Source organism: Mustela erminea, chromosome 6 (genome assembly GCF_009829155.1).
Source record: "Mustela erminea isolate mMusErm1 chromosome 6, mMusErm1.Pri, whole genome shotgun sequence".
NCBI classification, from domain to species: Eukaryota; Metazoa; Chordata; class Mammalia; order Carnivora; family Mustelidae; genus Mustela; species Mustela erminea.
In genome coordinates this window covers 41,958,336-41,983,324 of record NC_045619.1, presented here as the reverse complement: position 1 = coordinate 41,983,324, position 24,989 = coordinate 41,958,336, and the positions used below count along the sequence as shown (strand labels likewise).

The following is a 24,989-nucleotide window of genomic DNA, read 5'->3' as shown; positions in this document are numbered from 1 at the left end:
GTGTCCCCACGTCCCGCCCGGACGCTCACTGGTCCTGCCCCGCTCTGTGCAGCGGCCGCGCGCGCCGCGCCTGCTCGGGCGCCTGAGCGCCTGCGCGCGCCTCGGTCTCTCTTCCTGTCGGGTCGTTCCCGCCCGTACCTCGTGTCTCCCCGTGGCTTTGGAAAAAGAGAACTGAAGAAAGGAAAAAAGAACCGCTCCCTTCCCTCCAACATCCGCCTTCAGCTCCTGTTCATTTCTGGGATCCCCGGGAAGCAGAACTTCACAGGCTTGTTTCGGACCGAGCGGCGGGCACGCGGGAGGCTGTTCGGGACCCGGAGTGCATGCGCGTGAACCGAGTGGGGGCGGGGAGACCGCCGCCGTCGAAGCAAACGAGAGAAACTCCGGCGGGAGATGCCGCCCGCTTCTTAGGAGGGGCATATTCTTTATTAAGGAAGAACAGACTTTTATACCGCTCCCTTCCAACGTAAGGGGACTGATGTGCCAAACAGTTTGATCTTCCTGAAGATAGACTAATTTCTCAGCTTCCGTGGGGGCTGTGCGCTACTCAAGGGCGGGTACCCTGAGAGAATGGTCCTTTGTTTAGAAAGGAGGCTTAATGAGGTTAAGGATCTACCAAGGGAGGCTTTCAGGAGTTCAGAGTAGAGAGAAGAGTGGGAGAAAACTGTTCTACATCAGAATGAGCAGTGTATTACTTTGCCTGGGCTGCCCTAATAAAGTAAAACAGATCCGGAGGGATTCAATAACAGGGATTTCTTTTCTCACAGTTCTGGAGATAAGTCCCGATCAGTGTGTCAGCAGGGTTGGCTTCTTCTGAGGCCTCTCACTGGCTTGTAGATGGCCATTTTCTCCCTCTGTCTTCACATGGTCTTTATTTTGTGTGTGCTTGTGACTTAACTTCCTCTTCTTACAAGGACACCAGTCATAATGAATTAAGACCCAATTTCCTGACCTCATTTTAACTGCCTTGTTTAAGACCCTATCTCCTTCTGTCACCGGCTTATTTTACTTAGCAGGATATCCTCCAGGTTCATCCACACAAACCTGGATTTGGTTGTTGCGTATGGTAGGACATCCTTTTTTCAAAGGCTGAATAATATTTCATTGCATGCTTATGTTGGAGGTCATCAAGAGGATGTGACTGCCGGTTAACCCATGAGCTGGGCCTGAGCATCTCACAGCCCTCCCCTGTCCTTGGAATGTGGGTTCTGCTTGCCTTCCCTGTTCTCAGAGGCTTCCCCGGGACATGAACTGGTGACAATGAAGTGGTATTGAGACCATCTGGATGGTAGATATGACTGAACCTAATTAAGCTTCTATATAAACTTGACTGATTTCGCAGGCAGGTGTGGAAACCTGCTCATCTTGCAGACACCCAAGACAAGCCTTGTGTGTTAGTTCTGTGCTTGTTAAACTCTGCCACCTACCAGCATGAAGTGGCCTGCCTCTTCCTTCCCTCTCTCCCTGCCCTTCACTACAGGGGGCCAGTTTCACATTTCATCAGGGAAGTTCCCAAGGAGCTTGCAAATCAACAGCCTATACCACATTTTCTTTACCCATTCATCCACCAGTGGACACTTCAGTTGTTTCTGTATTTTGGCTATTGTAAATAATGCTGCAATGAACATGAAAGCAAAGGTATCTCTTTGAGATCCTGATGTCAATTCATTTGGGTGAATACCCAAAAGTGGAATTGCTGAATTATATTGTAGTTCTATGTTTAATTTTGTTGAGGTACTCCCCTTCCATACTGCTTTTCATAACAGCTTTATCAGTTTTACATTCCCACCAACATCCAGTTTCTCCACATCCTCACCAACACTTGTCTTTTCTTTTCCTTCCTTCCTTCCTCTCTCTCTCTCTCTCTCTCTCTCTTTTTTTTTGGTAATAGCCAACTTAACAGGTGGAAGGTGATATCTCATTATGATGCCATTTTATCAAGTGTCCAAAAGAGTCAAATTCACAGAAGCAGAGTAGAATGGTGGCTACCAGGGTAGAATGGTGGCTACCAGGGTAGAATGGTGGCTACCAGGGGTTGCAGGGAAGAGGAAATGGGGAGCTGTTGCTCAATGAGTATCAACTTACAGTCATGCAAGATGAATACATTCTAGAGATCTGTTGTACAACATAGTGTCTGTAGTTAGCAATATTGTAATATACACTGAAAAATGTGTTAAGAGGGTAAACCTCAAGACTGTTATGTGAGAGTGTAATAAGCATGTACCTTATCAGTCTCTGTGTTTTGGAGACTCTGTTATTATTGGCAGTCTTGCTGTCACCCTAACTAACAAAGACAGTGAAATATCTTCATGATCTTAGGATGAGTGTATTTTTGAAACTCTTGTGAAAACTATGTAACTTAAAAGTCAGAGAATTGGTATAATTAACCTTATGTAGCCTTGTGGTTTTAGACTTTATCAACTTTTCACCACATTTACTCCATCTATTTTTTCCCCAAGGATATATTTTTTAAAAGATTTATTTATTTATTTATTTATTTGACAGAGATCACAACTACACAGAGAGGCAGACAGAGAGAGAGGAAGGGAAGCAGGCTCCCCACTGAGCGGAGAGCCCGATGCGGGATTCAGTTCCAGGACCCTGGGATCATGACCCAAGCCGAAGGCAGAGGCTTTAGCCCACTGAGCCACCCAGGTGCCCCTTCCAAGGATTTTTTTTTAAAGATTTTATTGATTTATTTATTTGAGGAGAAAGAGAGCAGGAGCATGATGGCAGAAGGGTGCAGGAAGCTAAGGAAGGAAGGCCAAGTCAGTCTGTAGGCGGGCAGTTGAGATGAGGCCTCCCTCTGGCCTGGGTCAGCTCTTGGCACTTAACTGCTTCTGATGTTCAAGCAGGGAAGGCTCTAAGTTCCATTCAAAGATCAATCTGTCAGAGCCTTAGGTGGTAGAGTGTGGGGAGAGGCAGAGAGGATGGGAGAGAGAGAATCTCAAGCAGATGCTGTGCTGAATGCAGAGCCAGACTTGGGGCTCCATCTCAGGAACCTGAGATCATGACTTGAGCCAAAATCAACAGTTAGATGCTCAACCAACTGAGCCACTCAGGCACCACTCCAAGGATCTTTAAGAAGAGGCATGTTGTTGTTTTTTTATAAGATTTTATTTATTTATTTATTTATTTATTTGACAGAGAGATCACAAATAGGCAGATGCAGGCAGAGAGAGAGGGAGAAGCAGGCTCCCCGCTGAGCAGAGAGCCCAATAGGGGTCTCTATCCCAGGACCCTGGGACCATGACCTGAGCTGAAGGCAGAGGCTTAACCCACTGAGCCACCCAGGCGCCCCAAGAAGAGGCATGTTTTATGTTAAATCATCTGCTGTGCTGTTTGGCACTGTACAATTGTTAGTTATCTTAAATTTTGACAAATGTGTGCTACATGTGAACTTCTTTCATTGGTGACAAAATCAAGGAAGTGTGTGCTGTTCTTCCCTTATGAGTCACCAAAGGATAGAAAGAAGAGAAGAACCATAGAAGAAGAATGGGAGGTTGACTGAGAGTTTAGCAGGACCAGGAAGTCTGAGCAAGGAGCAAACACAGCAATGGATGCAGCTTGAGGTTTGCAGAAATCTTGGGAAAGGCACGGGACTTTCCACAGTGTAGGATAGAGACTGAAGCCACCTCTGTTTAAACATTAAATATATAAGCAACTACACAGCTAGAGGACATAGGACACCAAGATGACAGCCAGCATGAGTTTAGCATACACATTGATGACAGAGAGGACCTAGTACTGTACGTCTGAGCACCATATCAACTTTGGTATTTAAGCCCAAAATATCATCCCAGAACAAGAGAAAAGCAAAATAAATGGGGCACACGTATACAACTCCTTTTAGTCCATAGACCTGTAATCTAGAATTGTGCACCTGGGTCTGCACTGAACCTTCCTCTGCCTTTGCAATTACTGACCCTCAGCTTCTGCCTCTACCTCTGCCACAGCCAGGAGGTGGGGAGCTAAGAGGCTGATCTTCCACCTGCTTGTGAAATGTTTAATTTGCCATATTCAACCAATTTTTCTCCCTGTTGGGAGTAAATAAATCCACCAGGAGCTCTTGGGAATAATCCCAACAGATCATGAATATTTTTATTTCTTGATATTTACTGAACCCCAAATCATGCAGCTTGCACCCTGATACAAAAACCCAGGACGAAATATCCAAATGGAAGCATGATGTGTCCCAGAGGCAGGTGGGGGCCTGGTAGCACAGGGGTGCTGGTTTTTTTTTTTTTTTAATTTATTTTTTTTTAAGATTTTAAGATTTTATTTATTTATTTGACAGACAGAGATCACAAATAGGCAGACAGGCAGGCAGAGAGAGAGGAAGGGAAACAGACTCCCCGCTGAGCAGAGAGCCCGATGGTGGGTGCTCTATCCCAGGACCCTGGGATCATGACCTGAGCCGAAGGCAGAGGCTTTAACCCACTGAGGCACCCAGGTGCCCCAGGGGTGCTGGTTTTTAAGGATGTATTTTTCATGGTTTGCAGGCTTTTCTACTTGGGGCTATAAGTCCATAATTGGATGCCTCTTGTGTCTGATTTTGAAATCTTAAACCTATTCCCTCCTATGAGAAACACCCTAGATTCTGAGCTAGCTCTCCATCTGCACATGCATCTCAAGGTGGGGAGCCAAAGGCTGTGACAGGGTTTTCAGTGTACGTGGCTAACCTGCCATAGTTAAAATCAACTGGGAAAACTAGAAATTCAGGAGGTTATTGTGTTGTCACAATGCCCATGAATTGGGTTGGGGGACTATATGAAAATGGAAGAATATTTTTGGTTTGGCAGTAATTGATAGTGTCATTTAGCAGGAAGTGTCTCAAATTCGCTTATTCAAATTCACTTCTATTTAAGCCAGTCTGTAGAGCTTGTGTGGAGGATCAGAATGTACAGACGGAATTCTTGGCAAAATCTCTGGAAACTTCCAGGATTATCTGGATTCTACAGGGGTCTGGTCTTTCACTGCCCTTGACTATTTTGCAAGTCTATAGAAACTGAAGTTAATTTGTAAAAGGCTGAAGATGATGCAGATAATTCCCATTCTTAGAAATGCAAATGAATTTTGTCCAGTGAGGATGCACAGATTTCTACTTAGCAGAAGAGGCCAGTTTTGCCTTTATCAGCAAATTCAGTTCACTACTCTGGATTGCCTGTAAATGTCTTTTTCCTTGGAATCTCCTTTGAACCAGTTTTTACTTCTCATTAACTTCCTCATTAAATAATGAGTGAAATAAAATCTTTGACACAAATTTATTTTATATTTGTATGAGTCACATTTCTAAAAATTACCTTTTAGGACTCTGATTTTCCAGCAACTTAGTTTATTCCCAAAAGTGAGGGGAGTGAGGGGAGAACCCTGAATTTCTGACTGAACATTTACCCAGAAGTGACTAATTGAATGAGCCCCTTGAAAAAACAAGATAATGTTTACACTTATTCCTGGATATAGAGGTTCTAGATTTGGATTGATTTCAGAATAGAGTTATAAAAAGCATTTAATGTCTGCACATCCAAATTTGAGGACTGCTGTGATTCTCCTTTTTTTTTAATCTTACCATTTTAACTTTTTCACTTATGTAACAAAAAAATGGTAATAACAGATGTGTTAGGCTTAAGAAAGAGAATGGAAACTTGAACACCATTGGAAATCACTCTGTCTCTGCCTCCACCTTCCCCACCCTACCCCTTACCTCTCTCTCCAGCACCTGTTCCTGTGTTAATTTCACTCTCCCAGGCTGGCTTCTCACCAGTTGTGGTCTGGTTGCTAGCATTTCAGCATCTCTTACTCATATCCTCTGTGGAAAAAAACAAGAGCACCATTAGCATAAGTCTTTTTTCAAAACTGTCGGCATGAGAAGGAGAAGGAGCCTTTTAATTTGGGAAGAAGGGTGGAATTTTTTATAGGGTTTCAGCAGGCTGGGTCACCTGAAGTTCAACTAGTTTCAAGAATATTTGTTCAAAGATGGTACTAGGGAAGGGAGGAATTATTCTGATTAATTAGCAGCTGTTATTTGGACAATTCGGATTTTACTGAGAGAAGTAGAAGGAACAGTGAGGGGCTGAGGTCATGTGCAAGAGGGTGTGCAATCTACAGTGACAAGGACATGGAGAGCCACAGTAGAAACTGTATAGTTTCTATAAAGAAACTATATAGAAACTTCAGTATCTTTTAGACCTTACAGTCTTCAGATCACAGAGACCCTTTCTCCCACGTGCAGTTGGCTAAATCTTAGGAAGGATTTTGATTGACCGTGCCTATCTCTGGACGACTCACTGCGCTCAGGGAGTCGAGTCAAGAATGAAGAGGCTGTATCTAGGCAGATCCAAAGACTATAGCAGGGTAGGAGCAGGAGGGAGTAGCCCAGGCCTGGCCCGTGGGATCATCAGGAGGGAGCAGCCCAGACCATGGCCCATGGGGACTGTGAGCAGGACAGTCCACCCTCTATCTTCATTTATGGTCACAAAAGCTTCCTTTTCTTCCTCTCAGGGAAACAGCTCAATTTTGCCTTTAGGGGACACTGCTTAGGGGAGGACCACTCAGAGAACTTTTTGCTAAATGAGTATGGGGAGCAAGCCCAGGGGAAAGGAAAGCCTCTTCTGAGAGCATCCTAGTGCAAAAGGCTGACACAGCCCTGATGCCCAGATTTCTTCTGAAAGCCTTAAAACTTTCTAAATGATCACCATGGTCACTTACAGAAGATAGACAGGTTTGGTTTAAATAAACATCCCAACGTTGGCAACACTCTCTGTCTCTTCATTCTTTTCTGTTTCCCCTTTCAGGTGTCCAGTGCCCATGGCCCCTTCTTTCCCATTGTAAAGCTCAGGGCAGACTGCCCCAAGATGGACCACTGTGGCAAAAAAGATTATTTTGAGTTAAAAGTAATCAAAACCCAACAGATGCAGGAAAAACTCTCTGCCTCCCCCTCAGCTGCCTAAATTTATATAGGAAAGGAGAACCTGTACCAGAGAGCTATTAACAGAGATTCTCTTTACCTAAAAAACTTGTCTGCATAATAGAACAACCTTGCTTTTCCAAACACTCCTTTCACCTTTCTTCCTTTTGTATCCTCAGACCCTACCCCTCTTTAGCTCATATAAATTCCGTGTCGCCTCATTGTCTTTGGAATTTCATTTTAGTGTGGGTTTCCATACATATGCCTATTAAATATAATTTTCTCATTTTAATCTGTCCCATGTCAATTTGATCCTATCCAGCTAGAAGGACCTTGTAGGACAAAGGAAGATCTTCCTTCCTAACACTAAAAATAAGACAGATCTGCCCTATGAGCATAGTTAAAATAATTAAGATTCAGGGGAAGGAAATATCTGTCCTTAGTATTTTTATTTTGTTAGAAGAACAAGTTGGTGACATATCATGGACTTAAAAGTCCAAATCCCCAGAATCTGAATTTTGACTTCCTACTTAATTGCTCCATGACTGTGGGCAAATACTTAACCTCAAAAAGTTCCAGTTTTTTCATTTGGGAAATGAGGAATAATGCCTACCTCAAAATTTAAAGGTATCATGCATGAAAAGAACTTATGGAATATATTAAAATCCAATTACTATCATTTTTTGTGATGATGATGGTGATAATTAGGAAGGCATTAAAACCTACTCATTTCTATGTTTTCATCCCTCATTATTATTTTTAAAATAGAATTTCAGGATTAGAAGGGAATTCACAGATGACTTCAGCCAGTGGTCAAGCCTCTCTAAAGAGATCTTGGTTGCTCCAGGGCCAGCAAGTGATGTGTGTGTGTGTGTGTGTGTGTGTGTGTGTGTGTGTGTGTCTCTGGATCTGTGTATGTTGATGGGATGTGATGATTAAGCAGAATGTGACATCAAGAAATTATCAACATTAACACTGATTACAGATACTGGTGAATTAGCAGTGTAGAAAGGGGAAATGAAATTTGGCTTAGCTGTGAAAAAGTAATACTAATTACAGTAATTTACATTAGCCCCTTACCATTTATGCTTAATTACCATGCTGTACAATCATAATTACATGTGTCATTAAATATATGCCCAGTTAACATCCATGTAAGTTGTCTTGATTAGAATCAACATCTCTGGTCCACTTAGACACCTGTTCAGAGATACACTGCTTAAAGTCATTTTTACTTTGGGGGCTAACTAGAGGGACTTTCTCAAACTAGAGAAAGCAGTTTTCTCTATCATATCCTAAAGTAGGAGGAGGCACAAACAATCTGAGGTTTTTCCTCCTGTACTTCCCCATCAGAAGGTCTTCAGAGTGCCCAGGGAATTCATCTCACACCTGAGGGGACACACACACACACACACACAGCAACAGATAGCAATACAGAGATACAGAGATCAATAAAGACATGCAGACCAAGAAACAAGGCGACAGTAAGACATGCAGGAGATGCAGAGTCAGAGAGGTGGCAACAGAGAAGAAAGTAGACAGAGATAGATAAAAAGGGGAGGGGTAAAGGCACAGACAGAGTCAATTCAGCAAGAATGAATTCACATGCCTTCTCAGACTCAGTTGATTTTCTCTGATAATTTATGAGACAAAATATTTCCCGGAAGTAGACTCAGACAATCATAGCATTCCTCATTGTCGTGGATGGTGATGAAACAGGAAGAACAAGGTGAAAAGAAATGGAAGGTAGAGAGAAGAGAGACAGACAAGGCAATAGAAAAACAGAGACATTGGGAAAGACAGACAGACATGGAGAGGGGGTGAAGGACAGGGAGGAAGGGTATGAGGGGGTTCATGAGCCTGCTGGACGCTCAGTCTGTGCCATGCTGTGGAGACAGAGAAATGTGGGGGAACACATCCAAGTTACAGAGGCATGTAACTTGCCAAAAGTAACTCAGGTAGTAAGTGAGATTCAAATCCTGCCATCTCCCTGTAAGAGCCTGTGTTCTCAGCCATGACGTAGCATCAGCAAAGCCAGTTATGTAATAAACAATTGTTAAGGGATCCATGATTTAAAAACATTCTTGCTTAGGGCACCTGGCTGGTTCAGTCAGTAGAGCATGTGACTCTTGATCTTGGGGTTGTGAGTTCGAGCCCCATGTTGGGGATAGAGATTACTTTAAAATCTTTTTAAAAAACAAAAATAAATAAAAACATTCTTGCTTAATTATAATTTATTTTAAAGTAACTTAATATGCAAGTCAATCAACATTTCCAGAATATAACATTTTCATTTCCATGAATACTTCCTTGTCAACTCAGCAAGAGAAGCAAGGGCAGAATTCCAGTGTTGTGGTTGAGAAATAGAGAAATAGAAGCCTCCAGGGGTCTCTACTACTTCATGATTTTTTACACAGCAAGATGGGTAGATCCCGGTGTCCTCCCTCCACAGGTCCTACTTCCACAATGACTGTGGGTTCTGTTGCTTTTCCACTAGGAGACCTTGAAGGGACTGGCATCTGGTTTCTCGGTGACTCGTTTCCCCTGTGGAAACTTATGTAAAATATCTTCATCAGCTTTCTGATCTGTTAATAAATAATGATAATTTGTAGAAGAGCTCATTTGGTTATCATCCTTGGAGATTAATTGGGTAATTAATTTTAGCTAAACGCATATGAAATATCAAGTGCCTCATACGTCTTCAGGATTTATGCTCCCGTGTTCTTATGAGGCCTGCAGGCCAGAGATTCTCTGCTTCGAGATGAGAAGCTGATTATGAATGTCCCCAATCAGGGCTGTTTCTCACTAGATTGAGCCAACCCCCCTCAAGAACTCATTGGGAAGGCAGACAATTGTCAGGGTCATTTTTCCTTGCCAGACTGGGACTCTGGAGCTCTGAGCTGCACGTCAAAAGGAACTGGCAAGAAAGAATTCGGCTTCCTAGTTGCTCCAATGCAGATAATCTATGCACCATCTTGAGCACAGTAGGGGGAATCTTTTCTGGAAGCAGCGGTGGTCGTGAAAAGGGCTTCTTATGTCCATGGGAGCTCCAGGGGATACTGGTGCGACTGGAGCCCATGCTTCCTTTCTGTAACTGCTGACTTTTGAGCATACTGACAGCTAACACACAAAAAAAGGTTAAGAAGGTGACGATACTGGTTTGTGGTTAAGAGCATGAACATTGGAGTCCTACAGGCTGGGTTTGAGCCTGGCATAACTGTGTCCCCATCTACATGCTCACGGCGTCCACCATTACTTCTGTGTGGAGAACAATTCAGTTAAACTTACATCACTATAAAAATGACTATGCTAGAACCTTTAGAAAACTTAGTGATTGTGGTAGACTGAGCCAAAAAGATCTGTCTGCAGTTAGGGGCACCTGGGTTGCTCAAATCAGTTAAGCATCTGCCGTGAGCTTCTGTCACTGCCTCAGGGTGCTGGGATCGAGTTCCGTGTTGGGCTTCCTGCTCAGTGGGGAGTCTGCCTCTTCCTCTGCCTCTCCCCCTGCTCATGCTCTCTTTCTCTCCCTCTCAAATAAATAAAGAAAATCTTAAAAAAAAAAAAAAAATCTGTCCACATTCTAATCCCCCCCAAAACCTGTGAGTATTACCTTATATGGCAAAAAAAAAAAAAAAAAAGTATTACCTGATATGGCAAACGATGGGATGACGTTAAGGATTTTTCAATAGGGTGCTTATCCAGGATTATCCACAGGAGTTTAAATAATCCAGTGACAAGTGTCCTTATACGAATGAGGCAGAGGAAGATTTGACAGAAGAGGCGGCAGCAATGTGACCACGGAAACAAAGACTGGAAGTGCTGTGGGCCACCGGAAGCTGGAAGGGTCAGGGGACAGATTCTCCCCTGGAGTCATCAAGGAGGGGACAGCCCTATTGATGCTTTGGTTTTGGACTTCTGACCTCCAGAATACATTTCTTTAAGAGAATACATTTCTGTTTGTGACATACTTTGTGACAGCAGTCACATACGGCAAACTCTGCCATAGCTCATGGGATGAGAGGAGTCCTAACAGGGAAACCAGTTTGGCTTCATACCTGTTACTGGTTTTGCAACAAAATAACAATCTCTTAAATTCCATTGTTAAGCACTCTCGTTGATCTTAGAATTGCATTCATACAGCAACATCTCTTCAGGATAAAAACAGAGCAACCCAAAAGTCATCATTTACATTAAAGAGCTTAATTTATTACCTCTGAAATTTTCCCTCCCTTTATACTTTCCACAGTTGTGAAAACATGTTTCTTTTAGTGCCAAGAACTATACTATATTTAGTTTACTTTGCTATGTGTTTATTCCCGCACCAGAACAAAAACACACTCACGTAGAGCTCAATGACTGCATGCACGGTTTAGCTACAGCACCACTACACAGGTCAGACTTCAGCTGGGCACTCTTCTGTTGATACTGCGGGCACTAAACCTTTTTGGAAGAAATCCAAACGCATATTATAGAAAAAGTCAATGTTTTGGCCTCCATTAAAGTGCTTGCATGAAAGCATACCTTTTTTAACTCAGATGTACTGAGATTTAATTTACATAGAGTAAAACTTAACCTTTCTTTAGTCTACAGTTCTGAGTTCGAACAGACAACTAGAATCTTAGAATCACCCCATGATCAAGACACAGAACAGTCCATCATCCCAAAAAGTTCTTTCACACCCTTTTGTGGTCAGCGCTCCTCCCTGGCTACCAGCGAACTCATGACAGGCACAGATAAGCAGAGCAGAGGCTGGCCCCTGGCTACCACTCCTGCCCGCCACACGGAGCTGCCTCTGCCTTGGCCACACCAGCCTGATGGGTTCCTTGTGCTCTCCGTGCTCCCACCCACAAGATCTGCCTCTATCGTCCCTTTCAGCTAGAACACACTTCTCTGTCTTCTGCACCTAGGTTAACCTTACTCATCCTTGAGATCTCAGCATTGACATCTTTTCCTCAAAGAAGCCTTTCCTGAGTAGCTCTAGTCCCTCTACATTGTACTGAGCACAGTGATTTTATATTTGTGTATTCTTTGATTAATGTCTATCTTCCCCTTAAACATCGAGTTTCGTGAGGGCAGGGACCATGATCTTATGCTTAGCCTATAGTACTATCATAGGTATCCAATAAAGACTAAGTACATGCATAGATACCTTGAAACCAGCAATGTTCTAGGTGTTTGCTTTTGATTCTTTAATCAAAAAATCTTTTTTTTTGATGTGATGATCTTAAACCATAAATCCTTTGACATTCCTCCCTCCAAAGGGTGAACTCTTAATTCCCTTCCCATTGACTCAGTGACTTACTTCTAATGAATAGAATGCAGCAGAAGTGACAGCATCATAGAAGGTACTGCACCTTCTCCTTGCTACCTCTGGGGTCTCTCAGTCATGGGGCGGGGTGGGGGTGGGGGAAATGCCAGCTGCCATGTCATGCAGACATGTGAGAGCAGCCTTATGAAAAAGCCCACGGAGTGAGTTACTGAGGCCTTCTGCCAACAGCCACGTCAGTGAGGGAATTGGATCCTTCAGCCCCCGTCAAGCCTCTGGGACTGCAGTCCTGGCCCATGTCTTCACTGCACCCTCAAGAAAGACCCTGAGCCGGAACAATCCAGCTAAGTCCCTCCCATATTCCTACCCTGGGAAACTGTGTGATATGTTTGCTGTTTCAGGTTGCGAAGTTGGAGGATCGTTTGTTACGCCAACAGTAGCTGAAAGAACTGATAGGGGAAAGAAAGAACAGCAAGTGGAGGTGACCTGTTCAAGATCACACAACCAGTCAATGGCAGGTGCAGGATCCCTGCACAGGTCGTGTGGCTCCGAAGGGCATGTTCTGTGTCCCACAGTGTGTTGCCTCCTTAAGATGCTTAGCCTGGCAAATACAAAATCATCCGGCTGCAAGTATAAAATCTTTGCAAATTGGTTCATGTTACAGTTTTAGGAGGTGCTTTCCGGAATGCCAAAGAAGCTGCTGACTGGAGGAGTTTCTGGAGAATGGTAAGTAAAAAGGCAATTCTAATGAAGAAGTTATACTGGACTGAACTATTTAGTCTCTGTGAAGACAATTTGTTGGAAAAGTAGATTGAGGCAAGTTTGTTAGAAATTAAAAAAGAGATAACTTAAAAGTTGTTTTTCTTTAGCTCATTATTACAGTATTGTAAACCACTTTCACACAGTATGAATGCATTTTCCTAGAATGCTCATTTTTTATATATCCAATATATTTATGTGTTTAATATTTCACATATTACACATCTTTAATAGTGTAAATATTTGTAAATATATTTGTAAATAGTGTAAATATTTAGTATATATGTGAAGGAATTACTGAAATTCAGTATTTTTTTTTAAGATTTTATTCATTTATTTGACAGACATAGAACACAAGTAGGCAGAGAGGCAGGCAGAGAGAGAAAGAGAGAAGCAGGCTCTGCACTGAGCAGAGAGCCCGATGCCGGGCTCGATCCCAGGACCCTGGGATCATGACCCGAGCCAAAGGCAGAGGCTTTAACCCATTGAGCCACCCAGGCACCCCTGAAATTCAGTATTTTTAAAAAGATTTTATTTATTTGTCAGAGAGAGAACACGAGCACAAGCAGGGAGACAGCAGGCAGAGGGAGAAGCAGACTCCTGGCTGAGCAGGGAGCCTGATCGGGACTTGATCCCAGGACCCCAGGACCCCAGGATCATGACCTGAGCTGAAGGAAGAAGCTTAACTGACTGAGCCATCCAGGTGTCCCTTAAATACAGTATTTTGCTCAGATTTCCTAGTTAACATTCCAAAGGCTCGTATCTTGCAGTAGGCAAAGATTTCTTAAATAGGACACAAAAGCATGAATCTCAATATATAAGCTTAATTAGCCATTGCAAGCTATTTATCTGCATGGTGCCCAGTGGTATTGCTGTCTATGTTGATTAGACTGAATATCTTCAACCCATCACTCTAGAATGATTGACTCATTTCCCTTTCTCCTCTTATGCCTTTCCTTTTCCCCAATTAATAAAACATTCCTTTCATCTAATCACTCCTCTCACCTTTATTGTCTTTCTTTATTAAAGCATTGTCACTAGTTCCCTCCTCACGAGTACTAGACTCTTTAAAATAATTTATGTTGAGGTCTCCTGGCACTAGGATGCAGGAATGTTGCTGGGCCATGGAAAGGCCCGCAAGTGTGAACCAGAGAGATGTCTCTCCATCTTTTGTCAGCGATCCCGTCTTCATGTCTGTGGAGATTTGAGAAGTGCTATTCAGAGGCAAACAACATGGAACACTTTCGTTTTCCCAATAACTTGGCTTTCAAGAATCTCAGTTCACTCTGGAGCTGGAAAAAATTTAATTATGCCAACTAGCAGCTCCTGGGTCTCTGTGGCTAAATTAAGCCCATTCCAGTGCTTGTCTTTAGAGTGGATTATTAAAATCTCAGCCTCCTGTCCAGTTCACAGACCAGCCCCTCAGTGGGAGCTCAGCTGTCTATGACATGGTGCTTGGCCTCTCTTCTCTATTCCTCTTGGGGCCTGCTTCCCGCTGGTGGGATGAGTGGGGAAAGGGTTCAGGCACGTGAGCATGTGAGTGCTGGCACACTGGGGGTGACCATGGGGACGCCGAGCAGGTCCAGTTGTTCCCTGTGGCTACTTTACCTACCACTGGCTACAAAATGCTGGTGTTGTCTGTGGCCAGGATGGGACTTTCGGGGACCCAATAAATAACTTCCCTTCCACTGGGAGGCAAACGTGGGACTTAGGCTGAGGGAGACAGGAACACCATGATAACTCCTGATAATTCTTCTGCTGGCTTGCAGGGCTTATGGAGCTAAACAGAGCAGGCAGGTCAATGCTCCATCTCGGCATTGGACAGATGGACCCAGTCATGGCTCCCAACACTGCCACTTTCTCTTACGGCCCTGCAGGGGTGAAGCTGACTATGCTTCCTTTCTCATGGCCAAGAGGGAGAAAGACAGTGCTGAGTGAACACATACAGTTCCTCTACCCCCAATCACCACTTGGGCAAATCCCTCTGCCTTCTGGGATGGGGAGGGTGTGAATCTAGAGGCTGAGAGAAGTCTCAACCAAATAGGGCAAAACCAATCAGAATGCACATGTATGAATATGCATGCACATTTTTATTTAATTTTATAAGCAACATAATGAAAGATATGGAAGGATACCTGGTAGGTGGCTCACAGCATTGCCCAGTTCGGGGGGTGGTGGGTGGAATATAATGTGAAAGCAGGAGAAGAGAGTATAGACATAAGCCAAACAGGGAAAAAAAAATCACCAAGGAACAGTATGTATGGTGTGATCACTCTGTATTTATGTGTGTGTGTGTATGTGTGAATATTTGCCTTAAGAAGTGATACTCAAGGGCACCTGTGTGGCTCAGTGGGTTGGGCCTCTGCCTTTGGCTCGGGTCATGGTCTCGGGGTCCTAGGATCAAGTCCTGCATTGGGCTCTCTCCTTGGCGTGGAGCCTGCTTCCTCCTCTCTCTCTCTCTGCCTGCTTCTCTACCTACTTGTGATCTCTGTCAAGTAAATAAATAAAGTAAAAAAAAAAGAAGAAGAAGAAGAAGAAGAAGTGATACTCAAAATTCTTCAACCCGTATAGCATGGCTCATACCCCACCAGTTAAAGTAGACACCAAAGAACTGGGGCAGGATCCCTGAAAATTCCCTCACTGAAGCAGGCATTCATCTGGAGTGGAGGGTGGCCCGAGGGGTTTGGGGAGAGAGCCTGGGAGACCAGGGTGGTGGGATGGGATTTGGGGTCTGAGGGTGGTAGCACTTGAGATGCTCAAGGCAGTAGCTATTCACTAAACCAATTCAGAAGCACTTCAATGTTTTGACAACATGTCCGGCTCTATCAATGCATTCTACTTGAATAACATACTTGTTGACTTACTCATAAGATCAAATTCTTCCTTCCTATGCTATGTTATCTAATTCAACTGGGAACAGGCACTGCTCATATGAAGAAAACCTTAATTCTGGGGGCCAGAGGAGCCACTTCAAAGCTTCACTCAAATGACTGGAAAGTTGAGGCTTGGCTGTTGGCTGTAAACCTCAACAGGGATGTGGATTAGGGCCTTGGCTCTTCTCCATCTGGGCCTCTCCTCAGGCTGCTTGTGCTTCCTTACAGCATGGTGGTTGGGTTCCAAGAGAAATCAGGAGGCTTCCATTTATAATCAAAGAAGTCACATAGTGTCACTTCATTATAGTCTATTGGGGCAGGGTAGTCACAGGGGCTCACCCACTTTTTAGGGGAGGGGACTTATACCCCACCCCTCCAGGGAAGGAGTGTCGAGGTCGTACTATAAGAAGAGCATATGGCAAGGAAGACACGGGAGGAAATACAGTATACTACAACACACTTCTGCTGTCTGTGATATCTACGGTCCGTGTTGGCCTGGGTTCCAAAGGTCTCTGCTTTTATTCACACTGCCACACATAGGGCACAGATTAGCTAGTATAACTGAAAGATTGGAGGAAGAAGGGAAAAGTTAAAAATGTATAGGCGACCAAAAGAAGAACTAAAGTGAACATTTGTGAAACTCCTACTTAACAATGTGGCCGGCGTTGTGCTAGGTGCCTCTCATAGATCCTTATTACTTTCAAGCTTTCAAGATCTTTATTAATTCACACCACAGCTGTGTGAGGTAGGTACCATCATTACCACTTGGCAGATAAGGAAATTAAGGCAGACGAGCTATTTAGCAACTTGTCCAGCTATACAACCTGTAACTGACAGCAGGATGGCAATACTGGGCTGCTCCACTTCAAGCACTATGTTCTTACTCCCATACTGTGCCTCTAAGCATAGAACATAAACACATTCTGTACTATGTTGCTATGTAGTTCATTTTGTTTCTTCTTCTACTTATATAAAAGATCTCCTTTTTTACATCTCAAAAGGCTTAGAGTAAAATATGGCAAATAGTAGAGATGTATAAATGGGCTTCTCTTTTCCAAATAACTGACAAAGTCTTCTCAAGGAGCACATTTGATAACTTCCTTTTCAGTCAATTTCCTAGTTATCATTTGTCCATGTAGGAATGTAGAAATTACTAGCTGGGGGATTAGATAAGAAACTCTTACTAATTATCAAGCTGATTGTGTTATAAGGTAATGTAAATGTTAAGACATAGAGCAGAATTCAACATGGGAGTTTATTAAGTACAAAATGATGGGTACATTGTGATACAAGTGAAGTCCTAAGAAGCTCTGCATAAATGTACTTTGGGAATATGTATTAATATATTTTTAAAAGATTTATTTATTTATTTAATTCGAGAGAGAGTGAGAGCATTTGCCCCTGGGGTTGAGAAGGGCAGAGGGTGAGGAAGGAGGAGAGCAGCAGACTCCCCACTGAGCATGGACCCTGGGTTCCATTTCATGACCCCGAGATCATGACCTGAGCCAAACTCAAGAGACGCTAAACTGACTGAGCCACCTGAGCACCTTTGTGTGTCTTCTATGGAAGACATACTAATATTAGATGTACTAATATTAAATATACCACGGGACTCCCTGTTTAAAGAAAACGCACATTTCTCTTGTGGCAGCAGGGATTTCTCTAGAGTGGGCCACAGATAATGGAATTCATCATAATTAGAATGCCCCAGTCATTAGCTAGGTGTGTGTAATCTGGGCACAAGGACCCCTGTTGCAATGATCAGGGAGGTTTTCAATGAGATACCTGTTTATAATAAGATCTGGCATAGGTGGTGGAGAGGATAAGAATGCCCCTCTTTCATCTGGTGCTAAATTCGAATACCCAGAGTGGTGGTGAATGACAGAGACTGAAAGGATGACATATATTGTACCATAACCTAAACATAAATGCAATTCAACTATAACACAGTATGTCCTCAATTCTTGGGGCTACTGAGAGGCTTTTGACACTGACTTGGAAATTCAATTTTCCACTGAGGCCTACTTTTTTAAAATGAACAAATGATTGCATAGAATAGAAACGTGCTAAGTTACCTGGAAGAAACAGAATGGCTTCCAAGCTAGGAGAGCTCTGCGGTAATTTAGTATTTTCAGAAAGCACTGTGTCCACAAGAATTTAGGTAGAACTGAAAACAAATAAAAGTGGCGTCACTGGGGCAAATGTTGGTTGGGTCTATCTGATCATTGCCCAGGAGGAGAAAGCCTTAGTAGTATGGATGTATGGACCATTTTGGACGGTATGGTCCTATTCATTCATTCACTGAACTTTCTCAAGTGCCTCCCTGGCCAGGCATTATCTTACATGCCGGGAATATGGAAGTGAGTAATCGAAGTCCTCATGGAGTTCACAATCCAGTGGGGGAGGCAGTCAATACAAAAAAATAAGCATATATACTAATAACATGAGGTCTGTGCTTCAAAAAACCTTCACAAGGTAGGAAGACAGTGAATGAGGGAGATGATGGGAAAGGAATATGGTATTACTTTAGATGGAAAGGTCAAGAAAGGCATATCTGAGGTGACATTAAGAGAGAGATATTGGAATGAAGAAAGGAGGTGAGCCATCTGAAGATTAGTGGAGTTAGAGTGTTCTAAGTGAACAGAACAGCCAGTAGAAAGGTCAGAGGTTGGGGTGAACCTGTGTGTTCAAGGAACAGAAAGGCCAGTATGGGGAGTCATTAGTGCCATTTGCCAAAATGTTCTGGTGCTCTCTCCTTTCAGGCACAAGGTTGCATTATCTTGGTTCTTCTGTGGATGGGTAGGACTACACCTACGTATTTTATCTTATTTTGGACAGTGGGGCATGAGCAAAAATGATGTGCCACTTATGGACAAAGCTAGCACGCTGTCTAGAGCACCTTTTTCTGTCTCTGGCTTGATGATAAGGAATGCTTCAGACAGTGACTGCTCCAGCAACCACAATCTAAGAGGAAGACAACAAGGCAGGCAAGATCCTTGGCTGACCCTCAAAAGATATAAATGCGAACAAGAAATACATTTTGTATTGTGTTAAGCTTCTTAGATTTGGAGTTGTTACCTCGGTCTGACATCACCTGTCCTGACCAATACCTGTCCTGGTCAATGTAACTGGTGGGGACAAAACTAGAGGGAGGGAGGTAGATGTCATCTAAAGGATAAGCAGTGGACAGACAGCGTAGAGCCTTGTAGATTATGGTACATTTGGGTTTCATTCCGTGTGAAAGAAAAACTCTGGACAGAGTTTTGAGCAGGGGAATGACATGAAGATTTGCATTTGAAAAGAATCATTCCGTCATGTAGGGGAAGTCCTTATTAGTGGGAAATACATAGTGAGATTTTTAGGGATATAATGTCCTCAACTCGCTTTCGGTAAATGGTTCAGTGAAAATGTGTGTTTTAGTGTGTGTGGCTTGTGCGCCCATGAACAAGGGGTAAAATGGTAGTTGGTAAATCTAGATGAAGGGTAGGTAGGTGTTCATTGTACGCGTTTTCAACTTTTTTTGTAGGTTTAAATTTTTTTAAATAGGGGCCCTTGGGTGGTTGAGTTGGTTGAGTGTCTGACACTTGATTTTGGCTCAGGTCGTGATCTGAGGGTTGTGCAACAGAGCCTCTCGTGGGGCTGAAGTCTGAGTCAGATTCTCCCTCCCCCTTCTCTGCCTCTCCCTAGCTATGCATGCGCACATGCTCTCTCATAAGTAAATCTAAAAGGCTGGGGAGATATCACTCTAGGGAGGTGCCAGATGGGATAGAAACAAAGGCCATAGGAAGGCTGCTGCGGGAAGGAGATGAAGTGATTTGGGCTGGAACAACAATTGTGAGAAATGGGTGGCTTTGAAATCTAATTTCTGTGTGGAGCCAGAGGACTTGCTGATAGACTGGCAATGGGATGTGAAGTAAAGTTTAGAGTCAAGGTGTCTCTTAGGTCTTTGTTCCGAGCATGTGGGAGAGTGGTAGATGCCATTAACTGAGACAGGACAGCAGGGGAGAGCCAGTTTTAGGAGATGGAAAATAGCAATTCTGTTCTGGACAAGTTAAGGGTGAGTCTCTGAGTAGAGACTCGGTTGGCAGTTCTGTGAGTGAGCTGGGGCCACAGAGAAGAGGTTGGCTGGGAGAATAAAATTTGAGATCATCAGCATGTAGTGGTATAGTGAGAAATCACCTCTCTACCTCTTCCCTATGTATGCCCTCACCCCCCAAATTACTGCCCCTACCCCTCCTAGTTTGTGTATTCACTTGGGAGTTTAGGTTGCTACCAATTTATTACAAAGCTGCATTGAGTAACTATAATGATGATGTGAGAGATGGTTCTCTCTCACTATAAACCTACAGCTCTTAAGCTGTAGGTTTTGTTTTTCTTTGCTGGCCCTGATGACAGGAAAGACACATTCTATCCCTTTTGAGAGGGTGTAAACAATCTCTGATAAAAGTTTAGACTCAAACTGCATTCCTCTTCCCTCTCCCTTAGTCTGAAACATGGATACCATGCCACTCTACTTCTGGTATAATATGATTAAATAGCTCCCCTGCTAAAGTTGTTAGGTCTATTCAGTAGTCTAATGCCTGTTGTTGGGAGAATAAAAATAGCTTGTGTTGGCTCAATGAAAAAAAACCAGGAGGTTCATAAGAGTTATGGGGGAAATGTATTTGTGGGAGGTAATCATGTAACCTCAAAACACAGTAATAAAAAACTCAGTTGAGAAGTTAGTGCATATTTGTCCTCTTCCCCCTTCCAGGGTGTGGTAGATTGTATTTTCCAAAATAGCTGCCTCACTATATCTCTTCCCACATGCTCTTCTAATAATGGGACATTGACACTCTTCCCACTGAGTGGGGCCTATTTCCCTTTCCTTGAACTTCAGCTGCCCTTTGTGACTGCCTGAACCAACAGAATACAGCGGAAGCTGTCCAGCTAAGGCCAGGCAACTCCCATAACCCTGAGAGGGAATAATACAGTAGGTAAAATCTGTTAAGTATTAAGGTTATTCATTATGCAGCAACAAAAAACAGGAACACGGTTTTGACTTTTAATCATCTTTATATTTTTTGTTCTTGATTCTTACATTTGTATTCAGATTTTATAGCAATTTTATCTGTTCTTATTGCAGGTCACTTCAAATCCTTTTGGAAGAGGGCTTATATACAATGTAATCAAATTTTTAAAAGTGTTCTTCTGGGGGCACCTGGGCAGCTCTTGTCGGTTAAGTACCTGTCTACGTCTTGATCTCAAAGAAAAGACTGTGGGGTGCCTGGGTGGCTCAGTTGTTAAGCGTCTGTCTTGGGCTCAGGTCATGATCCCAGTGTCCTGGGATCAAGCTCCACATGCTTCTCCCTCTCCCACTCCCCCTGCTTGTGTTCCCTCTCTTGCTGTGTCTCTGTGTCAAATAAATAAATATGGTCCATATATACAATGGAGTATTATGCCTCCATCAGAAAGGATAAATACCCAAATTTTATATCAACATGGACAGGACTGGAAGAGATTATGCTGAGTGAAGTCAGTCAAGCAGAGAGAGTCAAATAACATATGGTTTCACTTACTTGTGGAGCACAAGGAATAACAGGGAGGACACTGGGAGATGGAGAGGAGAAGTGAGCTGGGGGAAATCGGAGGGAGAGACAAACCATGAGAAACTGTGGACTCTGAGAAACAAACTGAGGGTTTCGGAGGGGAGAGGAGTGGGGGTTGGGTGAGCCTGGTGGTGGGTATTATGGAGGGCATGTATTGCATTAAACAATATGGTGCATTAAACAATGAATTTTGGAGCACTGAAAAGAAATAAAATAAAATAAAATGGAAAATAAATAAATAAAATCTTTTAAAAAAGGGAGAGAAAAGATTGCTTTGTGTGGACCTATTCTACCTTGTCTGCTCTTTCTCCCCCAAAACATACCCTTTCCCATGAAACTTTGATGGAAATAATTATGACCTCATCTATGAGGATCAAATGACTAATTCAGTCAGTGAACAGTTCCTCAAGAGACATTTACTGGCTACTACTGTATGCTAGATATTAGACCGGGTACCAAAAATACAAAGACGCAGGCCAGCTTACAAAGGGACTTCTGGGCTCCTGATTACTTACAGTTACAAAATGCGTATCATATGCAAGGTCATGTCTAGGCATGTCTGGAAGTCTTTAAATGCCTTCAGTGATGGAGAAGTATTTAAAATAACAATAACAAAATAAAGCAAAACTATCAAATAATCTGACAGATAATTTAAAAAGTGAATGGAAAAAGTTATACAGCAATTTTACAGTAGGTTCATACATCTATGAGTTTGGTATAAGAAACAGAGCTAATTGGGGCACTTGCATGGCTCAGTCAGTTAAGTGTCTGACTCTTGATCTTGGCTCAGGTCTTGATCTCAGGGTTGTGAGTTTAAGCCCCATATTGGGCTCCATGCTGGGCGGGAAGCCTCCTTAAAAAACAAACCAAAAAACCAGAGCTAACTTATTCTCTGCATAACCACAGAAATTAAATATTATACTAACCTTAAAAAATGAAATTACAGTTAATGTAAAAGATTATGAGATACCACAAGATAAGACATTAGTCTTTTTTAAAAAAAATATTTTATTTATTCATTGGACAGAGAGAAATCACAAGTACACAGAGAGGCAGGCAGAGAGAGAGGAGGAAGCAGGCTCCCTGCTGAGCAGCGAGCCTGATGTGGGGCTCGATCCCAGGACCCTGGGACCATGACCCGAGCTGAAGGCAGAAGCTTAACCCTCTGAGCCACCCAGGTGCCCCAAGACATTAGTCTTTTTAAGATGTTACAGTTTATTAATACATTCGTAGTCACCACTTTTTAGTTTTACTGTAATTAGAATTTTAAAATCCTTTTTACTGTAACTAGAATTTTAAAATCTTGGATTGAACCTCAATCCAAGTAGTGTCACATCCATTAACTTTTCAAGATGGGAACCACAGCTACTTGTTTACCACTGTGTCTTCAGCATCTGGCCCATAGCAGGCACTAATTAAGAATTCGTTAAATCTGTGGTGCTCTTGGCTGGTCCAGTGGATTAAGCATGGACTCTTGGTTTCAGCTCAGGTTGATATCTCTGGCTGGTGAGATCCAGCCCAGCAACAAGCCCAAAGCTCAGAATGGAGTCAGCTTCAGACCCTCTCTCCCTCTCCCTCTGCTCCTCTAGCCTACTCTTTCTCTCAAATAAATAAATAAACAAACAAACAAAAGAACTTGTTGAATTTATGTATTGCAAATATGTATTTAAGAGAACAGATTAAATGTAGTGGTTTTATACAAAAGGCAGGTCTGACTACTTGGTACAAACAGCCATGTTTCGGGTGTTGCAGAGAACTACTAAAAGTAAACACACTGTCCTGCATGCAGAGTACTACATGCACTTAAAATACCTTTAAAATGAAATATAAATACTGCAAAATTCACAGTTTGAAATGAAGAATTTTTGGCGGGTCGCAGCTGCTCAGGCAGTGGAAGGAGCTGCAGCAGCCAGACAGCCTGGCTTCGGGAAGGCTCTGGTGCCCCCTTGGCCTGCAACCCGGCCCGCTGCGGCAATGATGCCCAGGAGGAAGGGCAGCTCTACTGACAGTGCAGTGGAGGAGGAGCTCAAGAGGAGGTCAGACAGGTTGTCAGCTAAACCTGCTCCAGAAGTGGAAACAACTTCAAAAAAAGGAAAGTAGGAAAGGCAGGATCCTAACTTAGGAGACCATGGTATCTGGGAACTGCTACTGCTGTGCTACTCCAGGTGTGACTTTTTCCTAACTAAAAGCCATCCCCAGTGACTCCACGGTCTTGTGACATTTTTAGTGACCAAGATCGTGACTGTGAAAGTCTCAATCAGATGTCATACTTGCCTGAAACATAGAAATTTTCTATTTTCCTAAATTTTGTAATAGCAGTAACAGATTTTTGTTTTCTGGCCTGGGTAAAAAAAAAAAAAAAATAATGGATATGGTCATCCTGGTTTTTTACGGTAATATAACATGTCACATTTATTGTGCTGCAGAGTTTTAAAGACTTAAGAAGACTGAAAATACTACTAAGTCTAGCTTGCAAAGGAAAACCATTTTTGTGCTGTGTACGTCCCGGTTAGTGCTTGCCCGTTCCTTGCGTACTGTGCTTATTATTCTTGATGATAATCTCAAAGCCACAGTTGAGGCCAAGAGAAAGGCAATGTGTAGGTTTTTGAGGATAAAGTTCTCAAGCTAAGGTGCAGTGAATCTGTGTGCAAGGATACATACATCAGGACTTGTGTTCTTTGAGAACATAATGATTTAAATGTTGTGTTGTTGGTTTGTTTTGCAACTATGTATAAAGGAGTACATTATATCCTTCTATTATAAGAAACTCTGAATTAACCTTAAACAACACTGGAGTTGTTTCCCTGGAATACATTCAAGATTGCATTGTTCAAATTGAAGATCTTTGGAATGAACTTGCTCTTGAGTGTAATGTTTAGAAACTTGAGTTGGGAAAGCAAAGTATATGTAAATCATTGTAACTTTGGTTTTGGGTGTAATATTGAAACCACCTTCTGCAAAGACGTCACCCTTTTCAGGGGAAATTCACAGTACAATTAATTTTTGTACACTCAAAACCTAAGTGAGACTTTGGTGTTAGACCCCTTTTCTAAAAGTGGAAGCTTAGTACTGCATAATCAATTCTCTACTTAAACGTTGTACAGAGGGGCACCTTGCTGGTTCAATCAGTTAAGTGTCTGCCTTTGGCTCAGGTCATGTTCCTAGGGTCCTGGGACTGAGACCAGCATCTGGCCCCTTCCTCCATGGGGAGCCTGCTTCTCCCTCTCCCTTTGCCCGCCACTCCCTCTGCTTGTGCTCCCTCTCCCTCTCCCTCTGTCAAATAAATCAATAAACTCTTTAAAAAAGCAAAAACAAAAACATACCAAATTAATGTAAAAGTCTCAAACTTGCTTTTCAGGAGAAAGTTCTACTTTTTTAAAAAAAGTATTCAAAGAAGGTATAAGCAGACTATGTTAACAGTATTTCTCACAACAGAAAGTAGAACAGTAGCTTTGCGCAGTGGCAGTATCGTAGCCAATGAGGTTTATCCGAGACGCGATTATTGCTAATTGAAAGTAGAACAGTAACTCTGTATAAAAAAGTTAAGTAAACCAGGAATTTTTCACAAAGGCCAAAAAAATAGCCGATTTTGTTGCATA

General features: G+C 42.8%; 1 non-coding gene across 1 annotated transcript; it reads left to right on the top strand.

Annotated features, from left to right (window-relative positions):
• The first annotated feature begins 24,838 nt into the window (after positions 1–24,838).
• LOC116594531 lies at positions 24,839–24,976 on the top strand. The gene has a single exon (XR_004287270.1). It is a non-coding gene; the product is annotated as a U4 spliceosomal RNA (small nuclear RNA).
• Positions 24,977–24,989: the final 13 nt, after the last annotated feature.